The 20,571-nt window shown below is 44.3% G+C and overlaps 2 non-coding genes across 2 annotated transcripts; both read right to left on the bottom strand.

Moving 5' to 3' along the window:
• Window positions 1-18,849: 18,849 nt before the first annotated feature.
• On the bottom strand, window positions 18,850-18,921 carry Trnar-ucu (transfer RNA arginine (anticodon UCU)). Its single transcript has one exon. It is a non-coding gene; the product is annotated as a tRNA-Arg (tRNA).
• A 415-nt stretch (window positions 18,922-19,336) lies between these two features.
• On the bottom strand, window positions 19,337-19,408 carry Trnar-ucu (transfer RNA arginine (anticodon UCU)). Its single transcript has one exon. It is a non-coding gene; the product is annotated as a tRNA-Arg (tRNA).
• Between the last annotated feature and the right edge of the window lie 1,163 nt (window positions 19,409-20,571).

Genomic DNA, 20,571 nt, shown 5'->3' with positions numbered 1-20,571 from the left:
TAAAACAATACTATGTGTTGATCTCTAACGGATAGAACTCGGTATTCTGGTTGTTCAGGGAGTAACCAGCCTCACCCCCTCGCGTGAGTTTGAGGGAAGTATGGTGATCAACGCAAGAGGAAGCCACTGGAAGAGACAGAGGACCGTCCTCAGTCCCGCGTTTAGCCCGAAGAGGATTTCGCTGGTGAGATGGGCCGTATTGTTTTACAGAGATGCTGGTGGCTTTTGTTTGGTCGGAAAAGATAATGTCATTGTAAGGAAAAAGCCCTACGCTAACAATTGAACCTTCCATTCATGGCGGACGCGTTTGGACATAGCTGCGCCATTTTTTTTCCACTCTTGAGGAAATGTGCCTTGAAAGTTCTAATCCTTTCACATTCCTCTTTCATAAAGTTATACAGCATCTTTATACCAACATTGAACCTTGTAGCACGAATTGTTTTGCAGTTATAACTGTTTTCTTTTTCTTCGGCGCCGGGTCGGCCGAGAGCTGAGTCACCTTCAAGCAAAACAAACAGATAATTTCCTCGAGGCCATACTCGCGTTTATCGCTTTGCTGTTGGGATAGTTTTACAAGTTAAATGAGCTATCTGGTAAAGTTACAGCCAAAAGCTGAAAGGCAAACACAGTCGCCGTACCTTCGAGAAGCTTACATTCGTGGCGGACACACTTAGACGGAGCTCCCCCAGCTCAGCTACAAATTAGCCAGCTGGGCAACAGCTGAGAAGCTCAGCTTCTCTTGGCCAACTTGTTTTTGGCGGCCTAGCTTGCAACAAGCCATTTTTCCTAGCTATAGGCATCAGTTATATACTTGAGGTATACACTCCTTTACCACTCCAAAGGCCAGATGTCAGCGAATTATCCATACGCTAGCGCCTCAGCTTATTCCGTCAGAACAGCGCGTAAAAAAAGAAGATGAACCGAGAAACTCTGTCTCAATATTTCTGCAGGCGGCGCAGCAACGTCGTCCGCGGGAAGCTTCTTTCGTTTTCTCTCTCTTTTTCATTTGGCTCTGTGCCGTACCCATGCTGGTGTGGAGTGCTGCGTGCTCCGGAAGTAACCATAACCCCGGTTACCAAACAGGCTACACTACAAAGGTTCAACCATGCTGGGAAGGCTCTTAGGGACACAAAACGCACTTCCCCACGAGAGAAAGAGTTCACCACCCTGGTGTAGTAGTCGGCGACCACATTCCCTGAATAACCAACTCAACTCTCGCCCCTCCTTTCCTAACAGCTAGAGCACCCGTCCACGACGTTGGTCAGAACAGTGATACAGAAGAAGGGGCTATGAATCTCTGGATCCGGACAGGCCGCCATTGGAAGTTTACCCTCGCAACGTTCAGCGCCTGCACTCTGTGTAGTGGGGAAGCTTAGCTGTTCTACTGCGGGAGCTCGCAGACCTTCGGCGGGATATTATAGGGCTAAGCGAAGTTAGAAGGACAGGAGAAGGCTCCATGGAGCTCACTGGCCGGCATATTCGGTGCGACAGTGGACCCCAAGCGAAGAAAGAATACGGGAAGGGGAATTTTAATCAACAGAGCAGGAAACGTGGAGGAGTTTTTCAGCATTAGCGGGAGGGTCGCGGCTGGTGAGATTAAACTAAACAAGCGATGCAGGTTAAAGATAGTACAGGCCTATGCGCCAAGAACCAGTTATGATGATGAAGCAGTAGATCGCTTCTACGAATACATTGAATCAGCAATGGAGAAAGCAACAACGCGGTTCACAATCGCGATGGGAGGTTTTAAAGCAAAGGTCGGTACGAAGCAAACGGGAGTAAGTCCATTGCGAAACCACCGAATACACAATCGCAACAGTCGAGGAGATACACTGGTTGGATTTGCGAGTGAAATAACCTGAGGTTACTTTTACCGCATTCTTCTACAGACTAAAGCATATGAAAAGCGCGTGGAAAAGTCGCGATCGTACAATCAAAAACAAAATCGACTTTATTCTAAGTGAGAGTTCGAGGTGCTAAGGGAGAAGACTTAGAGGTGCGAAGATTCGGAGCAGTGATAGCAGGAGGATTAGATTAAAGCTAAGGCTAAATCTCAGAAGAGAAATATCGAAAATCACAAAAACTAGGAAACCCCGCATGGAATCAGTCTGAGCCAGATCTCAGGTGTTTTAAATCACACTTCAAAACAATTTGTCGCCTTTCAACGAGCAAAACCAGGTCAGTGTGGACCGGCTAAATGACAGCCTAACATCGGCACTCAGGGAATCAGCAGAAGCTGTGGGAGGTGCAGCATGTAGACGACAAACTGGAAAAGTAACCACGACAACGAATGAACTAATTGCCAAACGTAAGAACATAAAAGTGTCTAGTGCGGTGAATTAGATTGCCTTCCTGAGCCGTCAAGACTGATCAATAGAAATAAAACAAAGATGCTCGTGCGTTTTACACAGCAGTGATCGTTGAAACGCTATTAATATGGGGAAGCGTGAAAGCAACGAAGAGAAATAAAGCCATCGCAAAGACAGGACGTACGCACTCAAGAGACGAGCAGGGAAACATTACACACCACATGGACGAGATAATTAGTGTAAGAGAACGATTCTACACCAGGCCTTATGTCAATGGTGATAGACCAGGGGAAAGTAAACAGAATACAAGGTCAACTTGCGATGTCCCACTGGTAACTAAAGAGGAAGTTGGAAAGGCTCTCAAAAGTATGAAAATAGAAAAGGCTGCAGGTGACGACGACGTAACCGTATTGGCTTGGAGGAGGAAGGAGATATTGCACTGCAAACGTTTGCTGCACTGTTTTTGGAATGCTTGAAGACTGAAAAACATGCCCAAACCCTGGAAAGACGCCAACGTTACTCTCATTCATAAAAAGGGAGATACCAAATACCCCAAGAATTACAGACCCATCAGCCTACTCTTAGTAGCTTACAAGCTGTCAATCCTAAGAAATATTTGGTGGCAACATTGACGGTACACGTCATAACATATTGGTATTGTACCTGCGTACTGATGTCTTATTCCTCTACCGGTAACGGTCGTCGTTCAGATGGCTGGCGCCGTGTTGCAATGCACCGACACCCTGATCAACATACTCAAGGAGAAGTGTGCAAACGGCGAATCTCTCGAAGTCACCTTGCCAATCAGGCTGGCAACAATGGACACCATGCTGAAGGTTGCCTACGGCGTGGACATGAACGTACAACGAAGTCCACCCGGAGGAAGCCTGGAAGAAGTGGCCACAGGCATCACAAGGCTTCTGAAATCTGTGCCTCTGCAGGGCCTGTCCTTCTTGTCTAGTGAGTACAAGAGATTCTGAGAACTTCTGGCTGATGCGCTCCAATACCGCTTTTTAAAGGTGAAAACCGTAATTTTCCCATTTTGTGAAAAGCGCTTTTTAGTTTTATTGTCTGATGAAAAACAGCCGCCGTAGAGAGTAATAAATCAAAACACATGTGTGACCAGGCGGCGTTTGAACCCGGGCCTCCGCAGTAGCAGTCCGATATGCTAGCACTGTATTATATTTGCACGGTTTCTATATCTCCGCATGGTGCATTGGTGGAACAAAAGTTGTTGTCAGTCCTTTTTTGTGCACCCGCCAACTTGGGGTATTGACCAGGAATCCGTAGCTTTGACTGCTGCAGAAATCACAGAACTGGCAATTGCCCCATTGAAGAAGAATACGTGCCGCGGGAAACCCTAATGTGATGCCACGTTAATAAAAGAAAAGACAACTGTAAAAAATGCAGGAGAAAAATTAAGAAAACAGGAAGAAGAAAATCTGGTCGAAACAATTTGCGCCAAGAACAAACGAAAGCGAAGTAAAAGACAGAATACAAAGTAGCAGTAAAGAAGTTGCTAAAAATTGTTTCCAAATATTCGCCTTTAAAGCCAGTCAGAAATGTTAAATTGTTTCGAAAAAATTTATTCTCTGTGTTTATAGCACATGACTGTTCGTCGGCATTCCAGAGATCACCTTGAAACTGAGGGCCCGGAGTTTTTTGCAAATATTGTTCGAAATTTTCATTGTGGCTCTGCCTGTTTTGTACTCTGCTGCCTATCACTAAACATCCCTTGACCACTACATTCCACGACTCAAAAAAACGCAATGGAGTCTTCATCAATGGCTCGGCTTTGTAACAGTGGTCTGTGCTGTACGCCAAATCTAACAAGAAAGTTGATGTCTTAACAGGGAAGCTGCTTAGCAAATCGTAAGTTTTCGTTTCCGCAGTTAAAAATGCTAAGAAATTGCCGAGCGCGCGCAAGAGAGCGCGGGCGTCGCGGCGCCCGCTAGGCAGATAACAAAACCAAGAAAATGCCTACCGTTTGTGTGTGCGTGCCTTGCGACGACCACCCAGCGTCCCCTGCGCACGTTTGCCTAGACAAGCACGCCCACTTATGGGGATTGGTCACTATTGCAGAGACTAAGCAAGTGCTGCATAAGCAACTGCTGCACTGTATTGTCTATATAAGCAAAAATTTCTAAACTGATTACTCTTTTCAAAGTGAAAATAAAATTTTATGTTTTTTCGTCCGCAAAAAACGGAACACAGTACAAAGGCTGGCAAACCTGACGAGGGCCCCGCTCCCTGTATAGTCGCAAGTATTTCCATCGAAAAATTACATAACCACTCAAGTGGCGCGGAATCTTAACCATGGAAGCAAAACTGCATACCTTTCAAATTTGCGGTTTCAAATAAAAACGGGACTTATTTTGTTTTGTACCAGCGAAAACAATAAAACCGGCGTTTATTCGATTGTTAAGATGAATTGGAGCTCGCTTTGTAAATATACGAACATCTTTATTATTAGAAAAGTGAAGTGGGTGACGTATTCCAGGAGACCCCTGCGCACACTGCTGTCAATGCCACCAGGCGTCAATTTCGGTGGAGTCGTTGCATGTGATTGACTTTTACACGGGATGTACGCACAAATACAGCGCTATTCCGAATTTAGTATAGGGCTCGTGCACTGCAGTTTCAGGTAAACATGTGGCGCCACCTGGTTTCGGCGGCGGAAGTTTTTCTGAAGAACAAAATAAACATACACAGCAGTTCGCCACGGGGCTCAATTTCAACAACAGCCGGGAAATTATTACACAAAAATTACCGCGTTTTATTACGTTCACAGTTGCAATATTCATACAAATATTCCATTTACGAATTCCGCGGGAATGCAAGCTGAAATATTTTAGAAAGCGCCCCCCTTCTCCAATAAAAGCAGACGACAGTACACGGATCAGCTGCCTGCGACGTCGACGGGCACAAATCACATAGTACCCGAAAAATAAAGAGAACTGATCCATAGGTGCATTTGCGTATCCGCACGCTACTTGGCGTAAGACCGCAGCGCAAATATGCCGCGTATCCAACGAAACGGAACGAATGCTTATTTTTGTTGCTCCTAAAATACAGCCTCTGGTGTCAGTACAACTGTGTACGCATCCGAAAATACATGAAGCATCCCATAATAACGCATGCTTCCATTGTGCGTAGTCATACCAGCAAAATATGAAGATGGCTTTAAAATGAAAACATTAGAAACGCAAATGTTTACGCTACACAGCGAAACAATAAACAGATAGACACACCAGCCACCATTCGGAGGCTCGCATCTAATTTTATTGAAACGACGCTCAAATATCTTGAACATGTTCCTGTACAACTTGTAGTTTGCGTTTCTGCCGAAGTAGGTGAAAGGAAATGGGTTCAAGTGGAGCTTGTTGCGCAAAATATTTTTGCTGAGAAAGATTATAACATGCACGAGCACTATTCAACCTGGCATGTAGTTACACAAACATCGCGTACAACTCTATCAGCTTTGAAACAATCTCCATTATTCCAAATGGTATTTTGTTTTTCATTTGCACTCCGAATGCGAGAGGAACCATTTGCGCACAATTATAGCTCCTGTTCTGCGCTCTGCCATAGCTGTGGCCGTGGCGATTGGAGCAATTAACAACTAAGTAAATAAACGCTTGCAGGCTTTCATGAAAGCTTTCTCACGAGCATCTACGTCCAAAAGTATTCGCACATGAAGTACGCGTTTATGAACCTAATATATTTTCTGAGATATTTTTCTGAGCCACTCATCGCAGTTTCAGCAGTTCGAGGTATAGTTTAGTTGAGCAGTTGCATTTTCAGATACCTGCCTCTACAAACCTCAATCTTCGGGCTCTTGAAGCCGCATATCTTTGGTGTCGCAACATTACACACGAACCTTTATCCGCGACTTCACACACACAACGAACATATCAAATCACTTCCTGACACGTACAAGGCACACTGGAGTTTACGCTGGAGCAATTCGCTTCTGCAAGTCCTGGAAAATCCGGTCGCTGTTCTTCTCTTCATTGAGCTGTCCGCCAAATGATGGCACTTACGCCAATCATGCATGCCTTGACGAGGACCTGCCTAAAGGCTGCAGGCGAACTGGCCCACTGGCCGAACAAACGAAATCGTTGCCGGCGCCGCATGCTGGAACATTGCGCCGTAATTTAATGTTCTTGCGGGGACGAGGGGCCCCACAGAACCGGAGCACAGGAGTGTCTCCATTGGTGAAGCGAACGCTGCTTCTCTCCCACACACATATCGCTTCCAGAAGGCGATGCGCGCACACACACACGCACACGCACACGCTCACTCCTCCATGCCTGCAGTACTGTTTCTTTTCGTGAGTGGGCTCGCGGTTCTCGCCTTTTTATTTTTTCCTTTCATTTGGGCGACGCCGCTGGTGCTGAGTTGCAACCGTTGTAAAATGGTAGCGTGTTCCTACGGCGCGGAAACTGACCCGCGCTTGCCTACAATGGATTTTGTTTTGGTAATTCGCTTTCCTGTTGCCCTTGCGAAACATTTTTTGTTTAATAAAGTACCGTTTGGCTGTTTGTATCGCGTTGCAGAAGAATAGTAGCTAGTCTTTCTTCCTTGTGCTGATATTCGTACGCTGCCGAACGAGACGCTAAGCGACGTCGCCTGCTCGCGGCCTTCAGAAGTTGTGTCTTCGTTGTCCGCAAGATGGCGCGGAACACAGCAAATCAGTGGCGCCACCATACCAGTGCACGAGGCCCATAGGCCTTGCACGCTGCCCCAGCACCAAAACATGCCTTATTAAAATCAACGCCACATTTGTATCTTGATTGATTGATTGATTGATTGATTGATTGATTGATTGATTGATTGATTGATTGATTGATTGATTGATTGATTGATTGATTGATTGTGGGGTTTAACGCGTCGACGCAACGCAGGCGATGAGGTGCGCCGTAGTGGAGGGCTCCGGATTAATTTTGACCACCTGGGGATCTTTATCGTGCGCCGAAATCTCGTACACACGGGCGTTTTTGCTTTTCGCCTCCATCAGAAAAGCGGCCGCCGCGGCCGGGAATCGAACCCGCGACCTCGTGCTCTGCAGCGCAACGCCTTAGCCACTGAGCCACCGCGGCGGGTCATTTGTATCTTTCAACGATAACGGTAAGCCGAATGTGCAATGGCTACTTAGAACCAAGGTAAATTTCTATTTATTAATTGGAGAATTATATAGTAAAAATATTTTAAAGCGACAAATATTTCTTTAGTCTCATCTTCGGACATTTTAGTTTTTCGCAGTTGACATATCTCTTCATTCTCAAAAACGGCGATACGTGGATCCCAGCAGAATCTGATAGCCAACTTATACTGTCAAATTGATTCGACCACAGTTTGTTTCGCACGAACAATGTCAATTTGCAACCTCTCACTTGAACCAATTTTACTGCCTTGGAGATTTCCCAGTGAAATGGCAAAAGGCTTACATTTGGTGTTGGTGATCGTTTTGCACAAGCATATACGGCCGAACAGCTGATGGAGTCGGGTGGTTCTGTCCGAGCTATGAGTCAAGTTTGGGCCCATAGTTTCTCGCCATTCGCTGATTGTCGTGTTGTTTCTTCGCTTGTACCCACCTCCAGCTGGTGTAATATAACCGGCAAGAAGTATCGAAAATAAATACACAGATAAACTAGGACATAGAAACGTGAACAAACAAAAATAGCCGGAACCTGGTGCAAAAAAGAACAATATTCTTGGCACTTATTGCTGCGTGGTGCTTGTTTATGACATTTTTTTGAGCTGGGAGGTGTTTCAATGTGAAGGCGAGGGAGGACAACTAGACTAAAAAGAAGGCACGTGGTCAACCTTTTAATCACAGCAGAATTAACTGCACCCTATTCTAGACAGAAGAAAGATCTTGGAGAAAGGCAGCAACCTGCAGCTGGAGCGCGAAATTCATGAAACTTGCCTTACAGGCGGGCGAGGGACAACTGCACAAATGCATAGTTCGTAACTATTTCTAAATTCTACGGCGTTGCGGTGCTGAGCCCTATTCGGTTTGGATTCCCGGCCGCGGCGGGCGCTTTTCTGATGCAGGCCAAAAGGAAAAACGCCCGTGTGTACAAGATTTCGGTGCACATTAAAGATCCCCAGGTGTTCAAAATTAATCTGGAGCCCTCCACTACGGCGTGCCTCATTGCCTGGCCTGCATTGGCGCGTTAAACCCGGTAATCAATCAATTATTTTGGAAAAAAAAACAGCCCCATTATGGTTTTTGACTTACAGTGAGATCACAAGGTTTCTACGTTTCGGGTCAATATTTGGGTCAATACGAAGGGTCAATATTGTTTTGAAGTTCAGCACCGTGTTCTCCGTGTGTGCTCTCTTGTTCTTGCTTTCTTGCACCGTTCTTATCGTCAAGTACCCAAGCGAATTTTAGCTGCAGCTGGTGATATTTTATCTAAACGGTACGTATCGGTGATGCAGCGTCAATTCAAGTTCAAAGTATTCTATGGCACATACGTAATCAGTTGGAGGTTCACTCAACCTAATTTGGTTTAGAAGTGTTTCATTAGCAAAACTTTTTGGTCGGCATTAGAGGTCTACTGCGGTATCAATCGGATGATGTACCCTGAATTCATTAAAATACAAACTTACCTTAGGTGTGTACAAAGCATTTTTTATACACCGTTAAAGTTTGATGAATAGGGTAATTAGGTGCGTGCACTGAAAATAATTGTTTGAAGGCTGTGATTTTTAGTCTATACCATTTATCTGTTTTCGAAGCAGACCTCGCACTTCCTTCTTGACGTCTTCGCATTACCTTCCTTAGCAAAATCTTTAATTGGGCCGATCGCATTTATTACAATAAAATAGCGCGTAGAAGGACAGGGACTAACGAAGGCAAGTAAGCCAAACAAGCGGTGGTTAAAAGCTAGTTTATACTGATAAAGCATCATCATGCACAAATGGCTCTTCGCCAGGAGCGCACCTTGGCGCCCTCTTCGGGGGCGAAAAATTATTGGACCAGCTCACTCTGCAATGTAACCCGCCGCGGTGGCTCAGTGGCTAAGGCGTTGCGCTGCTGAGCACGAGGTCGCGGGTTCGATTCCCGGCCGCGGCGGCCGCTTTTCTGATGGAGGCGAAAAGCAAAAACGCCCGTGTGTACGAGATTTCGGCGCACGTTAAAGATCCCCAGGTGGTCAAAATTAATCCGGAGCCCTCCACTACGGCGCGCCTCATCGCCTGCGTTGCGTCGGCGCGTTAAACCCTAAAATCACTCTGCAATGTATTCGAATATTTGGTTCACGTTGAAGCGCTTTAAATACTCGGTAAATAAATAACACAAACTCTGCGGTGTTTCTCACCCTACGGTGTTTTTCCCCGGCTTTACAAGAGTCTCATTGCGCTCTCCTCCGCAGACTGCTTCCCAGAACTTGAATACTTTTGGGCCCTATTGACCTGGATCGAATCAGTTCTCGTGGTTCCTTATTTCAAGCTTGTGGAACGAGTGATACAGCCTGTGGTAGACCAGAGGAGGTTGCATCAGTCGGTAAGTGCCTTGCACACAGCTATAGTATTTTAACTCCTGCTCTACGCACAAAACACGTTGTGGTATTGCATGATATCCAGGCTTTCCCTATCGGGGAGTTTCTCGTATGAGTATGCAATGTGAATGTGCCCTATATAAGGGCTTAGTACCTCTGAAAGATCCTCCGCGGTGCACACATTCCGACATTACGAATATGGGAATGCTGGGAAACAATAGCGAAATTTTATACAGGGACTATGAGTGCGGGGTAACGTTTCACGGGTGATTTCTACTGCCAGTGTAAGAAAGGTATGATATTGCTGTTGAATAAACAAAACTGTTTAACCGCAATTATTTATATCTACTGCTTTTAGAGGTATTTGTAGCAACAAGTGCAAGTCAGGAAAGGTTTCGCACGCGTGGTCATGCCATCATCACCACCGTCTTCTTCAAGTATGATCATCAGAATGTTTGTGTTCTCTGCAGAATAGCCTCGTCCACACAGGTCGAACAGCTTTTACCTCGAGCTTTTTGTGACCATTTGTAATTACCTTCCTCTATCAATCCCTTTCTTTTCCGCGTGTCTTTTACCGTCGCTTGGAAGCAGTTCATACTTATAACAGTTGTTCACCCTCTGCGTTACAGCTGCTTCCAACCCCAATTATTCCATTTCAACAATAGTGCCTTACAACCAAATTTGCGCTGCAATCCGCATATCTAGTTTCTCATCCCGGAGTCTTATCACTAATTTTATTTTTACATCGCTAGTCGGCTCACGTAAGTTTTTTTTTTATATTCTTCGGCAGACGAAGTATGCACTTGTCATCGCTGGAACTAAGCTATTCCCGGAGCTACGCGTAGGTATAAGCAGCTCGTCTCAGTTGCAGGTCGCTGGCTGTTTATAATTTCATAATTCTTGATAACGAACCATTGGCCGTACATGTTTTGCATTTATATTTTATTTCTGACAATTTCACAATTTCGATTGACACTGACACATTGCCCAGGAAGTTGTACACTGTCCTACAATTTATACTCAGCGTAGGCGAGTCTCTGTGCAAGACTTTCGAACGTAAGCTTTTAGTTTCGTTTGTATTTTTCCGCGTCTAATATAGCAATTACAGAGTGGAGTCTTTGAACAATGTTCTCACCGAAATTATGGGACTGAGTAATAATACCCTGTCCTGCGAAATTGTCAAATCGCTGTAAGACTCTAAAACTATTTCCTGAATGCACCTGTTCAACCTTTCTTGACAGTTCTTTCTGATAGTCCTTTAAAAAAATCCTTGAAAGCGATTATAACGCCGGACACCAATCCTGATAATTTTGCATTTACCAAAAACGATGATCTTAGAGATCTTTTAAATGTATTCCTAATGAGCGTTGCGTGAGCCTGAATGCTTTGAAGGCTGTGGGGTGACAACCGATATAAGGGTTTTTTATCATATAACATTATATGGTTAGATATTACTAAATTTTTTAGTGGTTCTAATTGGCTGGCTGCGGCATTCAAATCCTCTTTCCACATTTTCGACCTCCATTTGTGGGAAAGAGACCGACAGCAGGTGATCGGCCTTTGATGGACAGCCCCCACCTGTGGAAGCGTAGAGTCTTCCTGTTGCGCGGAGTGAAAAAAAAAACACCGAACAGCTGCCGCCCAGGCACAACACTTACTATAACGCGCACTCTGGCTACGTTGGGAAAGACTTAACAAACGAGCGAAAACTGAATATTGTATCGTTGTTTCTGCAAAAACAGTATCCATTCATATGACTAGAACGAAGCACCCCTTGAATTCTCTTATTATTCTTCTGACCAATCCCTAAAGCCTGTAAATGAACACAAATATCTCGCCATAACGTTAACCAGTACGTTCAGTTGGAACTCTCATATTACCAAGATATGTGCTGCCACCTTCCCTTAACTTTGCTTATTGCGACACAAACTTGTAGATGCCCCCTCAAATGGTAAGTACTAGCCTACACTTCAGTCATTAGACCGGACCGGGAATACGCTAGCATTATTTTAGATCCGAAATATATATCGATTTTCTTGAGCAAATTCAAAGAGCTCTCCGCTTTATATTGGTATACGCCGTGGTCGTCATTGGCATGCGCTCGCGTTAAGTACATAGTTCCGCAAAACTAATCTTCCCAAATTTTCCTTTTTTACCGCGCACGATACCCCAGTGGTACAGCTTACTATTTACAGCTTACAAATATAGCCCAGGTTTTCGGCATCAGCCCTGAGAGTTACTGTGCGCAACAACGTTTGACTGGTTTTGGTTTTAGTTGCCACGGAGCTGACCGCACACAGCTACACTTGATAGGCCTTTGTATGGACATCAAAAGGCATCGCCATGCACAAATGTTAGCAATTTTATGTCGCTAAGCCGCCAGAATCTGTATAAGCCAGCGTTGGCGTTCATCTTTTTGCTGAATGGACTCCGAATCAGACTACTCAGCGGCGCTATTCGTGTCCTTTTCTGCCACGGTTAGACCTCCTTCCGGTGAATATGCGCATGTGCGTAGAGGCACAGCCGTCTTCAAAAGATTGGTGGATGTCTATGCACGTGATCATCAAATTTGCCTAGAATCTTTGAAAAGCGCGCCGAATGACTTCGCAAATAAAACAAACCGCAGAAACACCCAATGCAGGCACACGAAAGGTAACCAGCAACTGACTTTATCACCAGAAAAGTCAGTTGGAAGCTGCACTTCTGTGTCCATGCATTGTGTATTTCTCCAGTGCGTCCTGCTGCAAACAAACTTAACCCAGTTTTTTCAAAGTTAGCATGTATAGAGTGGCCAAAAAGAAAGCCATCGTTGGCCTTGAAGCTTAGAATAGTGTTACTCATTCGGGCTCCTCCCTTGTAGGAGAGGGGGTGGAAATTATTGTGCCAGTGCCCTTACAGGTCTTTGCCTGTACAAACAGGTGGCCCATTCAGTGTCTTTTTTTCTTAATATTTATTTATGGCCCTCTCCGGGGGTTCAATTGCTTGCACCACCACTTTTTATAATAATGCAGCATATTAGGTACCCGCAACGCCTGCTGATGCCTTTCACGCCAGGCGAAGGTACCCCGGCGAGCTGACAGATAGCGCCACCGCCATTACAACCATTGATTGAGTCATTTCCGCTTGTGCGTAGGGGCACGCGATCCATGTCCACTCCCTATATATGCATTGAAACACTACCAGACCTCCTTGATCGAGCTTTGAGTGTGCACACTCGGCGTGAAAAGTCTCCGGGCACTACTGCAACGCGGAATTTTTTTCTTCTGGTGCCTGCGTGCTCAGCTCATGCAACGCGTATGATGCAGCAAAGCTGCACCTAAAAATACAAATCAGTCGCTGAGGTATCACGCGTTAGAGAAATTAAACTTGATACTCGTAAGTCGCGTCCCGCAAACGTTAGACTCCATGTGTACATACTGCAGCAAGGGGCCACACCCGCCTTAGTCTTAGGTAAACACCAACGTGCCCAAGTCGCCAATTACCACTGACGTCGTCAAAAAAGGTAAACGTACACGGCTGCAAAGAAAAGCACTCCTTCAGCCGTACGCGCCCACCGCTGGCCCGACACCTTAGGACCCTTACCGTGGGTTCAAAAGTGCTTCCGGGAAGATGCGACGGCCATCCAGTTAGCGATCTCGGCTCCTGCGCCAGAGCACACAGAGCACTACAACCCCCTATATATGCACCGATTAACTACAAGACCTCCGTGGGTCAGCTTCTGGTACGTATATACCGCGGCGAGTGGCGCTGTGAGTGACCCAAGCCTCTGCGGTAGGTGGCCGCAAGCGTGCCGATGTCAGCTCCTCTGTTTCACCACAGTTCACAGGCGTGGAACGGGCTTTATTTTTTGCAGTGCTTCGCTGCAGAAACACTGTCCTCGGTCGTTCCTAAAACTGCCTGCGGCTGCGCTACCAGCAGAATTTCTTAAAGCTGTCTTGCTCTAACTGCTGTAGAAAATATAGGCTGTCGATTATGCAAAAATCTATTAATTTTATACTAGTTTTAAACAGCAGACCTTCTGTTGATGAGCGAGGTTCGTGTATATTTGAAATGTCACTCGTGATATAGAACCGGTTTCTCGCTTCTTCAACTTCTCATCAATTAAAGTCCAGAAAATCGCTCCACAATAAAATTTAGCTAATTTTGTATGAGTGCGTGTCTCCCACGATGCAGCAGATGGGCTCCTACTTCATCGTCTCCGGAAGCTCTCCCTTCTCTCATTCCTTTAAACAATTTTCCTTCCTCTTTGGCCATTATGCTGGCAGCCTGTGGCACCAAGATAGTTTTTTCATCACCTCCTCTGATGAACGCACCTAGAGACTGAGCGCTCTCTGCCATGTCGCTGCCTGTCAACCACGTAGCACAGACCTGCCACTGGGGCGGCGATCACTGGTTTTATGGCCACACTACACAAAATGATGGCTTGCAAGCAGCACCTGGTAAATTCTCATTAGACCGTCTCATTCGGCTCTGTACAGAGAAAAAAGGAAATGAATGCAGATGAGAAGTTAGAAATACGAAAAAGGATTCACACGTTGCATGAGAAGAATAACCCCAACGACAAGAAAATTAGCCTCAAACTTAATGCAGCAAGTTGCCAATGCCTCTAATCGATATTCCTATGCGTTGGGTGTTAATTTCATACTAGTGTTAAGAGTTACCTAAATTCCTTGGTTACTGTGGAATAAAAGCGTCACAGGTGAGCCTGAATTTTACAATGCTAAAAATGGGTCCCGGTTCTGAAACATAAAGCGGAATACAAAAGTTGTGAAAGTTGGGCGAGTTGGTATTGCTTAATCTTAAACATAACAACTGCGCGCAAATAAACGGGCACAGGAACCCTTGGGTACAACACAAGCTCTTTTATTGTCCGCATGCGTTCCTGTCCCCATTAATTTGCGCGCAGTTGTTATTTTTAACATAAAGCTAAAAAAGCGGCACTAGTGAGCCACCAGAAATCTGAACTATTTGTCAATTTTCACAAATACGTTGAGACTGTGCGAAATGAAATTGCTCGCGAAGAATATGTCAAAATGAAACGGTGCCAAAAAGCGTCGCAAATGAGTCGACACTGAGTAGCATAATGAATGTGGGATAGTAGACTGGACTTGGCACTGCAGAAATGGTCCCTTAAATACTATGTAATAAAAATAAATGATGAATTGCCAAGCAGGATCTATTGCTTTGTAGGTTAGCTTAGTAAGCAGCAAGCAATGTAATTTATTGCAGCATTCCGCTACAGACTTCTTGCAGCTTCTTGTAAACAGCGAGTCTACAGGAGAGCTGTTTGCCAAGGACAACCAAAGTGAGTATCGTAATAGTATAAACGTTGTGCTCTATGAGAGCTTCGTTTGAAACTTTTCACCACCTAGACATTGCTTGCTTGAACGTTGCCAAGACAATGACACCGTGTTTTTGAACACCTGCAAATATATTTTAGTATGTTCTGGCGATTGATTTCCCCATCTACAGCATATAATTATAAAATTTAGCGAGTAAATTAGTAACAACTGCATCATTTTTATCAGTAAAAATGAGGACGTACCTGCTTTCGCGAGGAAGGATTTTTATTTGTTGGTCTACATTAGAGGCATGCGTGGCAAAGTTGTCGAACTTCTTGCGAAAGAAAAGCTCACTGAACTACGTTTACAAAGAGAGAAATTTACAATCAAAACTACATTTACAAAAAAATTCGCAATCGAAGCATTACCTAACAATGATAAAGTCGACCGCATGCATCAGAGAAGAGTTTTAACTACCATTTTGCATTGTCTGCGAACACATGCATAACAAGAAAAATAAAACATCCCTTTCCTTGGCGATGATAAGGCGCACAAAACACCTTCAAACTATTTGCGGAAGAAAACACCAGGACTACTCGTCTTGGTTGCCATGAAACTACTAAACTACTGTTCAACAACACTAAAAAAGACGGCTCTGGTGAGGTCGAGAATATGGGTGGTCTTGGTGACATCAAGGGTAATCTAATGAAGCTCTACCAGGTGAATCCATTAAAGTACACCTACGTCATGATGAATAGGCTCTGCGATTCCACTACATTCCCAGCGAAAATACTGCATGGGCGTCCAATAATATGGCTTCGCAACGTGTTAGCACGTGCAATGCTTCATTTCATCATTCCTCCCCTCGTTTTCTGCTTAGCGTGCTTATTTTTTGTCTGATTATCCCCCGGCTTTTTTAGGGGGTCTTTCGGTCTTGTTGTGCACCCGAGTACTACAACCAAAGTAAACTTAATGATTCAAACGAAAATCAATTTCTCCCTTTGCTTTCAAAAAAGCTCTGGACATCAGTACAAAGGTGTCGCTTACGAAGCAGGAAGTGAATGCGAATGCAGCCCTTTTCCTTGTGGCTGGGTAAGTGTGCACACTGTGTTTCCTTATACTCGTTTGCATATTTACCGGGTTTATTCTAATTGAGCCAGTGCAAAATATGCAATAAGTCAAACGGCACTGTTGTTCGGGCAACTGTCGAAAAGCGCTGATGAAACAATCGCGAATATAGTGCAGTCATGTGTCTATTAGGCGCCAATGATAACACACGAAAACAACGTTTGGAGTAACTTCCTGACTGCGAGGCACGGGCGGTTGGAATCACCTTGCAGGGGTGGAGTTCGATGTAGGCTATTTTTCACCCAGATATGATGTATCTTCAGCTTGATGTATCTGTCGCTGTGTTAACACGTAGTATCTGTAGAAGTCGCAAGCGAACCTTTGCAGGTGCTGCAACCAAAAGGCAAAAGCGTCACAAAAACATGTCGCTGACGAGACCACAAACATTACAAAACTGCAAAATATAACTTGCGATAAAGCTAATTGAACGCGCATTGTGGTACTGGTGCTTGATGTGATGACGCCCACAAAAATCCTGTTCAGAAAATACCTACCGCTTTCTTACCGTCTCTTACCGTCTGTGACGCAGGCCCTCCTGAAACATATCTGCTCATTGTTTGTTTTTTGTTTTTGTGGGGAGGGGGGTCATAGAGGAATTCTTTCTGAGCTGCCCACCATCAAGCTCCCTGGTTTTCGCCTTCCGCCATAGCCTGCGCTTCACGAGAACTTGAGTGTTCCATTTTTCCAGTGTTCCAGTGTTCCACTCAAGCAAATTTATAAACCTCCATTGCTAATACTCTTCACTTCGCTTATTCTGCTCTATAGAGAACGTACTTCTTTGTGCTTGTATATTTACAGGTATAAAATTTGTTATTTTGCTAAGTTGGAATACTTGCCGAATATAAATGTTGCAGCTACCTGTGAACATGCTACGAATTCGCTTTTTGGGTACAATAAAATTGGGAAATATTTGGCACTCCATGTTCTGTATAAAAAATGAGACCCGTGCACCGGGAAAATTCGCACGCATGAGCAGTCGATGCGAATCCCCTGTGTGCTATCTACTAAACAATGCATGGTGTGTATTTCAAAGGACAGAAAAAAACTGCGATAGTCATCCAGAACATTTTAGAACTTATATTAGAATTGACCTATCAGAGATAACCCTCGAAGATTGGAAAGGACATATGAGCGGTTTTTCATAAACTGCCAATTTACTGGGAACGTTTTTACCTGTTGGATGCTCAACTTCTGAGTAGGTTGTTTTTTTAGCTTAGCTGGCAATAACATGGTCATTGTGTTTGATGAATTGGAGTGCCTTGTCTATTCTTACCGGTCATTTCTGAACCCAAAGAAGCTTATGTTTTACGCTGCGGTCGAGTGTATTCCTCTTTTTTACAGGCTAGAGGGCACTACCATCCTTCTGTCCTCAACATTGTATTCGCTTGGACTTCATACTGATATACAAGACAAAGTGCGTTTTGAAGTCCTAGGGGTACTCAAGAAGAAGGTAAGAAAGGTCACACCAGCTTTTCTGACTTCCATATGAACAATCTTTTATTGTGGAGATTCTCAAAACAATATGTTGAATTGGAAGTTATTGTTGAAAGATGTTTATTCATGATGGTTGTTTTGTTTTAAGACCATTTTATCATGCCGGCAGAAAATTTTGTATTTTTATGCGATAATCTTGCTTTCCGATTCAAATAAAGCAGGATTTAAACGGAATAAAAAGGCGGAATTCAAAAGGCTTCTACTATGCGCTGTGCTGCGCTGAAAATTGACAACACTTTCTCATTGGTGCAGGCTAAAATACTGGAGTGTCGTGCGGAACATTTAAAATGGCAATATCCTGTAGTCTCCTGTTTTTTTTAATGTTTTATTTATATTTGTAGACAGGAAATTGGGCCTTGTAATACAAGTCAGCTTTTTTATCCTTAAGTTTTATTATAGTTAACGTCTAGAAAAGTCACTGTCGTACAGTTAATCATACTTTATCTCAATATTGAGATCGGTAGTTTTTATGCACTCTCTGTGATTCTTCGTTTAAGTCGATCTTCATTTTACATCTATTCAAAGCTGTTCCTCGTGTGTTCGGAGCTTCTACATATTAGTGCTACTGTTACGTTCCAGTCTACTTAACGAATTTTCTGGACAGTCTCAGACATGAAGTAAATATCTGATGCAGCTTTTTGCTGCTCCACCCTCTTCACCTACAGGGCCGTTTCACATACGAATCTACGATAAAAATGACATACGTAGATATGGTGCTAAACGAAGCAATGAGAATGTACTCCGCTGCTCTAGGGTAAGTTTCTAGACCTAATCCTTTATTTTGTGGTAGAGTTTCCATCCTTACTCTGTGTCGGCGTGTCGGCACACACACACACACACACATATACATATATATATATATATGATTTGGAAATGAGGTGCTCGTTAGGAAATACAGAAAGCCGGCATTGCTTTCTGTATATATATATATATATATATATATATATATATAGGGTTTGGAAAATGAGGGGCTCGTTAGGAAATACAGAAAGAAATGCCGGCAGTCTACAACGCCAAAGTAGGCATAGGGGAATGGTTAGAACATTTTGTACCATTACTGACGTTACATTATTATTTTTTTATTATTAATATTAATTACATGAGAAAGAAAGAAAGAAAAACACGCGCCCAGAGTGGGGACCGAACCCACGCCTTTCGATTAGATCTCGAATGCCTTACCAACTCGGCTATCTGGGCGACTGTGTTCTCCTTCGCTTTCTGGGGTATTTTATTTATTACAACTGTATCTGACGCTTGAGGGTGGTAGCCAGCGCCACTCAGACTACACGGGGAGAAGGGGACCTTCTTTTCAACCCCCGGGGCGTGACGCGAACGTCTACAGCCTGTCATAAGCGGGTAACTGGCGGGAAACCCTCTTATGCTACCTTGGCATCAAGGCTGCCAGAACCGAGGCCCTCGCTAAGCTTTCGCACGATAACAGGGTTTGGAAAATGAGGGGCTCGTTAGGAAATACAGAAAGAAATGCCGGCAGTCTACAACGCCAAAGTAGGCATAGGGGAATGGTTAGAACATTTTGTACCATTACTGACGTTACATTATTATTTTTTATTAATAATATTAATTACATGAGAAAGAAAGGAAGAAAAACACGCGCCCAGAGTGGGGACCGAACCCACGCCTTTCGATTAGATCTCGAATGCCTTACCAACTCGGCTATCTGGGCGACTGTGTTCTCCTTCGCTTTCTGGGGTATTTATATTTACTACAACTGTATCTGACGCTTGAGGGTGGTAGCCAGCGCCACTCAGACTACACGGGGAGAAGGGGACCTTCTTTTCAACCCCCGGGGCGTGACGCGAACGTCTACAGCCTGTCATAAGCGGGTAACTGGCGGGAAACCCTCTTATGCTACCTTGGCATCAAGGCTGCCAGAACCGAGGCCCTCGCTAAGCTTTCGCACGATAACAGGGTTTGGAAAATGAGGGGCTCGTTAGGAAATACAGAAAGAAATGCCGGCAGTCTACAACGCCAAAGTAGGCATAGGGGAATGGTTAGAACATTTTGTACCATTACTGACGTTACATTATTATTTTTTTTATTATTAATATTAATTACAGGGGTAACAGCCCCTGTTATTAATTACCCCGTGGTAACAGGGGTGAAAGACGGGGTCAAAACAAGGTATGCCCATGCACGCATTTGATCACGCTCAGGGAAAAACCAGTAAAAACATGCTACACAAGAGGAGAGGCAAGACAAGGACAGTCACTGGACTTGCGAACCAACAGGCCCAGTCTTCCACTTTACCACACATTTGACATGGGCGAAAAAATAGGTCACGCGGAACGAACATGAGGAAACAAAAACTGGTGAAAATAAGAAACAGAACAAAAAAACAATTTTAAAAAGGTAATTTTCTTTTTCCCCCTCGGTAAAACGGGGGAATGAGACAGGTGAAAACAAAATATGCCCTTGCACGCATTTGGCATGGGCCTAAAAAAAGGGACAAAAAAGAAATCAGTCACCTGGTACGAACAGGAGAAAAAACTACGAAGAAAAAGAAATTAACAAGGTAATTGGTACTTTAAGTGTCCCGTGGCAACTGGGGGCAAGAGAGTGGTCAAAAGAAGATATGCGAATGCACGCATACGGCGCACATCTGGCCATACGCATGCGTTCTAAGAATCAGAGTCAGGTGATTGAAACTTGAGAGTACTATACCTGGGTACTGTTGGTGGGAGGTAAGGGTAACGCCCAAAAAAGCAGTCAGACAGTCAGTTTCGAGAGGAATTGAGTATACATTCGTATACAAAGAGAAGAAAAAAGCAGGGAAAAGCACGAAAGAAAGAAACCAAAAAGGTGAAAAAAAAGAGAGACAGGGTCAAA

This window comes from Haemaphysalis longicornis, unplaced genomic scaffold, assembly GCF_048455015.1.
Source record: "Haemaphysalis longicornis isolate Haplotype H1 unplaced genomic scaffold, Haemaphysalis longicornis Haplotype H1 scaffold_3, whole genome shotgun sequence".
In the NCBI taxonomy this organism is placed as follows: Eukaryota; Metazoa; Arthropoda; class Arachnida; order Ixodida; family Ixodidae; genus Haemaphysalis; species Haemaphysalis longicornis.
The sequence above is the reverse complement of the archived record's forward strand: the minus strand, read 5'-3'. Positions and strand labels throughout refer to the sequence as shown.